This window comes from Bufo gargarizans, chromosome 7 (assembly GCF_014858855.1).
Source record: "Bufo gargarizans isolate SCDJY-AF-19 chromosome 7, ASM1485885v1, whole genome shotgun sequence".
Lineage (NCBI taxonomy): Eukaryota > Metazoa > Chordata > Amphibia > Anura > Bufonidae > Bufo > Bufo gargarizans.
This window is the reverse complement of record NC_058086.1, coordinates 67,769,378-67,778,717: the sequence shown is the minus strand read 5'-3', so window position 1 is coordinate 67,778,717 and position 9,340 is coordinate 67,769,378. Positions and strand designations below refer to the sequence as shown.

Here is a 9,340-nt window from a genome sequence, read left to right as displayed (position 1 = left end):
AGGATTCATGTGAGGTACAAGGCTGGTCCCTGCTTTGTTAGAAAGAGGTTGTCATGTACTTGATTATGTATGATTTTAATTTTTTTACTTTAATCATGGGATAACCCCTTTAATATGGAGCTTTGGAACCAATTTAAAGAATACATAAAGAAAATGCATACATAGCAATTGTATAACATAACTATATTATCACAATCAATTTTTCTAGACACAGAAGCATTAAAGGGGGGTTTCCAGGATTTTGATATGACCTATCCTGATCTGATCGTTGGAGGACCACTAAGGAGAATGGGGCAGAGCGTGATACCAAGCACAGCCGCTGTACAATGTATGGCTCTGTGCTTGGTGAGCATGAAGAAGGCTGTGGCGCTCACAAGAGCGGCGATGCCGTCTCAAAACAGCTGATCGGCAGGGATTCTGAGTGTTGGAAACCGGCCTGTTTCTGGCATTGCCCGGCCGAATCCCGGCACTAATGGTGGAGACAGGCCAGATGCCTGCTGAGTCCCATTATATTCGGTGGTCTCCGGCTGGGATCCGGCCTGTTTCTGGCATTGCCCAGCCAAATCCCGGCACTAATGTTGCAAACTGGCCGGATTCCAGCTGAGTCCCATTATAGTCAATGGACTCTGGCCTGTTTCTGCCATAGTATGGCCGTATCCCAGCACTAATGGCAGAAACAGGCCGGATCCCCGCTGAGTCCCATTACAGCCAGTGGGCTCTGGCAGGGATCTTGCCTGTTTCTGGCATTGCCCGACCAAATCCCAGCACTAATGGCGGAGACAGGCCGGATTCCCGCTGAGTCCCATTATAGTCAATGGGCTCCGGGCTGTTTCTTGCATAGTATGGCCGTATCCCAGCACTAATGGCAGAAACAGGCTGGATCCCCTCTGAGTACCAATACAGCCAGTGGGCTCTGGCAGGGATCCAGCCAATCCTGACACTAATGGCGGAAACAGGCTGGGTCCCCGCTGAGTCCCATTATAGTTAGTGGGCTCCAGCAGAAATCTGCACTGTTTCCGGCATCGTCTGGCCGAATCCCGGCACTAAGGCCTCTTTCACATGAACGTGTCTGGATAAGGTCCGGATGCGTTGCGGCAAACCCGCTCGAGTAGGTACGCAATTGCAGTCAGTTTTGACTGCGATTGCGTTCCGTTGTTCAGTTTTTATCGCGCGGGTGCAATGCGTTTTGCACGCATTTGATAAAAAACTGAATGTGGTACCCAGACCCGAACTTCTTCACAGAAGTTCAGGTTTGGGTTCAAGGTTGTGTAGATTGTATTATCTCCCCTTATAACATGGTTATAAGGGAAAATAATAGCATTCTGAGTACAATAGGGCTGGAGGGGTTAAAAAAAAAATAATAATAAATTAAATCACCTTAATCCACTTGTGTCATCAAAATAGAGCTTGCTGCACAAAATAGAGCATGCTGCGATTTTCACGCAACGCACAAGTGATGTGTGAAAATCACCGCTCATGTGAACAGCCCCATAGAAATTAATGGGTCCTGATTCAGTGCGAGTGCAATGCGTTCAACTCACGCATTGCACCCGCGTGGAAAACTCGCCCGTGTGAAAGGGGCCTAATAGTGTAAACAGGACGGTTTCCAGTTGAGTCTAATTATAGTAATTTGGCTCCAGTGGGGTCAGGCAGTATCCGGCTATGCTGGATACAATGTCCTCTGGCAAGCTGTCCCTCTGCCAGAACAGCCTGTCGGAAGAATTTACTGCTGGTGTGAAACTAGCCTTAGGCTGGTTTCACACGAACGTGACGGATTAGGTCCGGATGCGTTCAGGGTGCGTTCAGTGAAACTCACACTATTTTGCAAGCAAGTTCAGTCAGTTTTGTCTGCGATTGCGTTTAGTTGTTCAGTTTTTTCCGCGCGGGTGCAATGCGTTTTGATGCCTTTTTCACGCGCGTGAAAAAAAACTGAAGGTTTACAAACAACATCTCTTAGCAACCATCAGTGAAATACGCATCGCACCCGCACTTGCTTGCGGATGCAATGCGTTTTTCACGCAGCCCCATTCACTTCTATGGAGCCAGGGCTGCGTGAAAAACGCTGAATATAGAACATGCTGCGATTTTCACTCAACGCAGAACTGATGCGTGAAAAACAATGCTCATGTACACAGACCCATTGAAATGAATGGGTCAGGATTCAGTGCGGGTGCAATGCGTTCACCTCCCGCATTGCTCCTGCGCGGAAATCACGCTCGTGTGAAAGGGACCTTATACCTAATGCAGAGTCTGAAGGGCGCTGCATGAGTCTCCGATCCCTGCTGTGATTGCATTGTTCAGATGAACTACAGAGCAGTAAAGCCTTTCCAAATTTCCTTCTACACCAACATGCAGAAGATCCTTGACATTAAAGGACTGTTTCCACCATAGGAAGTTATTGCATTTTGCTACATCTTTAGGTCCCAGAGAACAAAGTGCAGGGATACACTGTGCAGCGCTTATCTAGTATCTCTGCGCCTTCATCCTAACAATTTAATGGGAATCCCAGCAGTCACATGACCACAAGCACTTACTATGATGGGAGAACCCCTTTAAAATTGTGGTTCTGCTTATATTCAATGGTTTATACATGTTGCACTATAAAAGCTACATTGGAAAAGGCCATTTACAATGAAGGAACCAATCACACCACCATTTACTCTTGTAAGTAAACCCCTGCTAGTATAGAGGTTTTATTGGCTACGGGTAATCCTTAAAGCGGTTTTCTGAAATATTTTAGCTGATGAACTATTCTCTGGATATATCATCAGTATCTGATCGATGGTGGTTTCTACACCCAGGACCCCCAGCGATCAGCTGTCTGAGTAGGTGGCCTTGTCACAGCTTTGCCTAGGCCATCTGACAACAAGTTCATTGGTAACATGGCCTAGGCACAGCTCAACCCCATTGAAGTGAATACCAAGTACAGCGCTCTGCTTGGTGAGCTGAGAGAAAGCCGTGGCGCTCACAGGAGCTCATCAGCGGGGGTCCCGGTGGTTGTACCCCCACCGATCAGATACTGATGACCTATCCAGAGGATAGTTCAGCAGTTTAAAAATCTTGGAAAACCCCTTTAAACACAACCTTTTTGTATATTGCTTGCAAACAAGAAGACTTGAAGATGGATGGTGTACTGGTCCCAGCACCAACGTGTTATTTTTGGGTTGTTCAGTCTTCGTTCCTGTACGCCGTATATAGCCGGCCATGTCTCTAGCAGCATCTCTAATCATTAAGAATTTAGGAAGTTAGTTCCCTTCTATAGAAAATGACTTACAGGTTTATCTGCAAACACAAATCAGCTTCAGCCATGTTTCTTTCAAATATAGTGATAATGACCCTGCTGTATAACCGTGTCCAGAAACAAGGCTTTATTGTTCCTCAGAACAGGATTTGAAACATTGTGCTACAAGCCTCTGCTATGCCATACTATATGGTCATACATTCAGGGCCTGGAGCAGGGATCAGCAACTTTTGGCACTCCAGCTGCTGCGAAACTACAACTCCCAGAATGCACACTGAAACGTGAAAGGAGGATTCTGGGAGTCGTAGTTTCAGAACAGATGGAGTGTCGGAGATTGGCGATCCCCGGCCTAGAGTGACACTTTACAAGAGGATCTGTGGAGGGATGGGCAGGAGACATTTTGATCTTTGTATATGGGACCCCACGTTTGTTGTAACCCTTAATTTACTCATAGTTTTAAGAGGACCTGTCAGTAGGATCAACCCCATAAAACAAGACATGACGTATGCTAGGTTTGATCCCGACAAGTCAAATGATACAATTTTTATGTTTGTATGTGCCACTGTTACCAACTCGCTTTTTTCAAGTTTGGGTTCGGTTTCTGGTTGAATTCCGTCATGGATTCCGTTATCACGGAAGTCTATGGGCAGCATAACGGATCCATCTGGTTTCCGTTATGCAGGACAGGACTCCTTATAAACATCAAGTTCGCTCATCCCTAGTAATTACCCTTTTTATTGACATTCAGATTAGCTTAGTGGTGCACCGAGGGGTGGGCTCAAGCCCCTCGAAGCACCAGATCTTCAATGTCCTTCAATGCCCTGCTCCTCCTACCACTCCCCAATTCCCCTAGCTTGACAGAACCAGGCATCTCACCTGATCCTGTAATCTTGCACCCGTGCTGTTGCACCCAGTATCGGCACATACCCAGAACATCTGCTTCAGCTTCCAGAGCAGTGTTGTTACCTACTGCGCATGTGCGATGATGTCAGCGTGCAACCAGAACTGGAGACAATGGCTTCCCATGCAGGAGTAGTCCAGAGCTGTGAACAGAATCATAACATAAGTATATTCCCCTCTCATACATCTCTCCCTAGTGCTGATGCTGATACATCACTGGCACATGGTCATAGATCTGGTGCTCTGAACCCCTAGTGTACCAGGAAGCTAATTTGCATATCAATTAAAAGCGATGATTACTTGGCAACAGCGGCACATACAAACATAAATATGGTATGATCTAACTCAGCAGGATCAACCCGACCAGGTATTATGTCCGGTTTAATAGGGTTGATCTTGCTGACAGGTCCTCTTTAATCAGGCAATAATTAAAGGGCACAGCCGTACCAATGCTCTCCTGAACTTGCAGAACTGGAAGTATTTTTTTTCTCTATTTGTCCCTTCTGAGAAAATGTTGACATTGTCCCAGTCATATGAAGTCATGTCCTCAGCAACATAATCCCATTAATGAGGAGGTCGCTGCTCCCGTTACAGGATTAGAGTTTGCTGTTGTGTGAGTTTCAGTGATACGACTCTTTTGAGACACTGCACTTTCACACAATTTAGTCTAATAGAGAATGGTGCAATTAGCAATTTTCTAAATTACTTCATTTAAAAAATCTGTCTGCATCCACCTTAAAAAAAGCTGTAAAGTCATGGCCATTAGGGGTCTCACTTCCGCCTTACTTGCTGTCAGGCAAGATCCGTCCTTAGTAACAGAGACACAGAACAATGCTCACAGGAAATGGGGGGGTGTCAGAGCTAGCTGAGATTCTGAGCCTGAAGAGCAGAGAAGCTCCTGTGAGTCTGAGTGATCTCCCTCTCCTTATCAGCTTTCTGAGCTCCCTAGAAGAAAACAAACATAGTGGGAAGTAAGGGAAGTGAGGTCACTGCATACAGTACTGGCAGATTAAACAGAACGGAGACACCCCCCTGCCTGTGAGAGAAATGCATCTAGCTGTGCAAGGGAAACAGGGAATAATATGTCTGAGAAAGACATTAGGGAAGCCCAAAAAAACATGCTCCTTCACAATTATGTTTCTACAATGAAGCACAGCCATTATGAAACTTTTTTTTTTTAAACTCAGATACGCTTTAAGACCACCTGATGTGTCTCACCCTTACCACCTCAAATCAGACATAACAGTTGTCAAATTACAATTATAGAATAAAAAAAAAAACACAAAAAAAAAACCTAGAGGGATCCCACCCGTAGTAGTGATGACCAAGGACATGCAAACCACAGAAGGAAGATCATACAGCCGCTGTCTTTCCTGGCAGACAGAAATCCCATAATTTGCTACTTGGTGGCCAGTACCTGTCCAGACTCTCTTCTCCAGAGGAAACGTCATTGTTAACAAACAAGGGGGTAGTGAATTGGCCCAAGGTTCATGAAAAATAAAAAAAAGGCATGGAATGGAGACAGATACCAGACCCTTCTGTCCTCGGTCACAAAATGCAACTAAATAATAGAGGGCACAGTTTTATGTCTTATAAGGGGTATGCGCAATTCCCAAAGTGAAGGAGAGCACACCGTGCAAGCGCGGACATCCTCCATTCACCGGGGGCCCCGTTCTGGAGATAAGTGGTGGTTCCACTGCTGGGACCCGCTCCTATCTGACATTGATGTAATATCCTAGTGATGGGTCATCAATGTCTGAGGTAGGTATAATCCTTTAAAGCTACTTTCACACTTGCGTTTCCATTTTCCGTTATTGAGATCCGTCATAGGATGGGGACAATAACTGAACAGGACGTAGTGCTCCAAAATGCATTCCGTTCTGTTTGGTTGCGTTCCTATACCGAAGAGCAAACCGCAGCAACCCACAATGCAAGTCAATGGGAACAGATCCGTTTTTTTTCAGACACAATAGAAAACAGATCCGTCACCCATTGACTTTCAATGGAGTTAATGACGGATCCGTCTTGGCTATGTTAAAGATAATACAACCGGATCTGTTCATAACGGATGCAGCTGGTTGTATTATCAGTAACGGAAGCGTTTTTGCTGATCCCTGCCGGATCAAGCAAAAAGGCAAGTGTGAAAGTAGCCTAAGCAAGAGCCTTATATATCTAAGGGAACAGACGCGTGCCTTCTGTTGCCAACAGTCTTTTCTTTGTGTCCACTCCACCACATTGGAAACTTCAGGGGAGTGTTGTGATTTATTGTAGCTCAGAGTAGAACATTGGCACATAATGTAATTGGAGGAAATGCAAATCTGATTGAAAAAAATAAACAGCGCCGATGTATAACCATGACAAATGTTACCTGTCGAGGGCACTAAAAGTGCATTAGATAAAGCGTGACACCTGAAAATGCTGCACTAGGCCTCAGCCCCACCGCTTTCCATCTTTTCTGACGTCTCGACCCCTTGACTGACAGGGCCAAGCACCATCATTGTCCTCTTGCCTAGCCCTGTAACCGCATGGGGCGAAGGTTCTATGTGCAGTACATCTTCTTAGGTTTTCCCCACTGGTGACATAATTACTACACGTGTGCGGATTGTAGAATCTAAGGCGCATGCGTGGGACTATCAGGCCAGGCAAAAAGAACAAAAATGATGCCTGGTCTAGTCAGTCAATGGGAAAGAGTGTGAGAAAGGGGATCAAGGGGAGGGGAAGAGGCAGAGGAGGCGGAGGTGCACCAATGGACTAGGGTCCAACCCTCAGGGCACTGAAAACCTAATTTGCATACAGAATCAAACTCCTTTTTCTCTGGAACGCCGCAGTGGATTTTGACCATAGAGGTATGAATTTAATCAGCAAGATCTACCCTATCAGGCAGTATTAATAAGGCTGATCCTGCTGAAGGTCCTCCTTAAAGGTAATGGGTTATCAGGACAGGGCCCGTTAAATTAGAGCATTTGAAAGAAGCACTAGTGAGGCTGAAGAAATGGATGCCAGCACATCCACCAAGCATCGCCCTCCCCTCCTGCCATATCCTTTGTGTGACCAGAGCCCTATGGCTAGTGCAGTTCTCATCACCTCAGTGAGGGTTCTTGACCAGTCTACAGTAAGTGACATGGTAGCTGTCTTCCTCGCCCTAGGCTCAAGAGAAGCAGAACGTTGCTACAGTGTCTGGCAGGGTGCTAGGTGATCCCTTTTGGTACAATGAAGTGAAGGGCTGCCTGGAGAATTCACATAAAATTCACCCAACAAACACATTTAGCTTGTGGTGCCACAGGTAGTCCTGATCACTGGATGGAAGAATACACATTGACCAACCAACCTGTGTATCCCTTCAGGGGCAAGTAGAGCCAATCTGCTGTTTTACTGCTTGCACTGACTGGGTGTTTAGTAGACCTGCTTTGAGTGCCACATGTACTGTACAGCTCTGTACCTGTGCGATCTACCTGTACTACATGTACTGTTCTGCTCTCTACATGTCCTACATGTACTGTTCTTCTCTCTACCTGTACTACATGTACTGTTCTGCTCTCTACCTGTACTACATGTACTGTTCTTCTCTCTACCTGTACTACATGTACTGTTCTACTATCTACCTGTACTACATGTACTGTTCTACTATCTACCTGTACTACATGTACTGTTCTACTATCTACCTTTACTACATGTACTGTTCTACTATCTACCTGTACTACATGTACTGTTCTTCTCTCTACCTGCACTACATGTACTGTTCTTCTCTCTACCTGTACTACATGTACTGTTCTGCTCTCTACATGTACTGTTCTTCTCTCTACCTGTACTACATGTACTGTTCTGCTCTCTACATGTACTGTTCTTCTCTCTACCTGTACTACATGTACTGTTCTACTATCTACCTGTACTACATATACTGAACAGCTCTCTACCTGTACTATCTACCTGTACTACATATACTGTACAGCTCTGTACCTGTACTATCTACCTGTACTACATATACTGTACAGCTCTGTACCTGTACTATCTACCTGTACTACATGTACTGTTCTTCTCTCTACCTGTACTACATGTACTGTTGTACTATCTACCTGTACTACATGTACTGTACAGCTCTCTACCTGTACTATCTACCTGTACTACATATACTGTACAGCTCTGTACCTGTACTATCTACCTGTACTACATATACTGTACAGCTCTCTACCTGTACTATCTACCTGTACTACATATACTGTACAGCTCTGTACCTGTACTATCTACCTGTACTACATATACTGTACAGCTCTCTACCTGTACTATCTACCTGTACTACATATACTGTACAGCTCTGTACCTGTACTATCTACCTGTACTACATATACTGTACAGCTCTCTACCTGTACTATCTACCTGTACTACATATACTGTACAGCTCTGTACCTGTACTATCTACCTGTACAACATATACTGTACAGCTCTGTACCTGTGCGATCTACCTGTACTACATGTACTGTTCTTCTCTCTACCTGTACTACATGTACTGTTCTACTATCTACCTGTACTACATATACTGTACAGCTCTGTACCTGTACTATCTACCTGTACTACATGTACTGTTCTTCTCTCTACCTGTACTACATGTACTGTTCTGCTCTCTACCTGTGCTACATGTACTGTTCTGCTTTCTACCTGTACTACATGTACTGTTCTGCTCTCTACCTGTAATAAATGTACAGTTCTGCTCTCTACCTGTGCTACATGTACTGTTCTGCTTTCTACCTGTACTACATGTACTGTTCTGCTTTCTACCTGTACTACATGTACTGTTCTGCTCTCTACCTGTAATAAATGTACAGTTCTGCTCTCTACCTGTACTACATGTACTGTTCTGCTCTCTACCTGTGCTACATGTACTGTTCTTCTCTCTACCTGTGCTACATGTACTGTTCTGCTTTCTACCTGTACTACATGTACTGTTCTTCTCTCTACCTGCACTACATGTACTGTTCTTCTCTCTACCTGTACTACATGTACTGTTCTGCTCTCTACCTGTACTACATGTACTGTTCTGCTCTCTACCTGTAATAAATGTACAGTTCTGCTCTCTACCTGTGCTACATGTACTGTTCTGCTTTCTACCTGTACTACATGTACTGTTCTGCTTTCTACCTGTACTACATGTACTGTTCTGCTCTCTACCTGTAATAAATGTACAGTTCTGCTCTCTACCTGTAC

At 44.9% G+C, this 9,340-nt stretch overlaps 1 protein-coding gene across 1 annotated transcript in view; it reads right to left on the bottom strand.

Annotated features, from left to right (window-relative positions):
- Positions 1–1,551: 1,551 nt before the first annotated feature.
- Positions 1,552–9,340, bottom strand: part of SUSD3 (sushi domain containing 3) — an 84,961-nt gene continuing 77,172 nt past the window's right edge. Inside the window, exons 6-7 of the transcript XR_006390908.1 lie at positions 2,232–5,086; positions 1,552–1,745 (exon numbers count right to left, since the gene is read on the bottom strand). The gene's annotated coding sequence lies outside the window, so the exon portion shown is untranslated. The remainder of the gene's footprint in view (positions 1,746–2,231; positions 5,087–9,340) is intronic.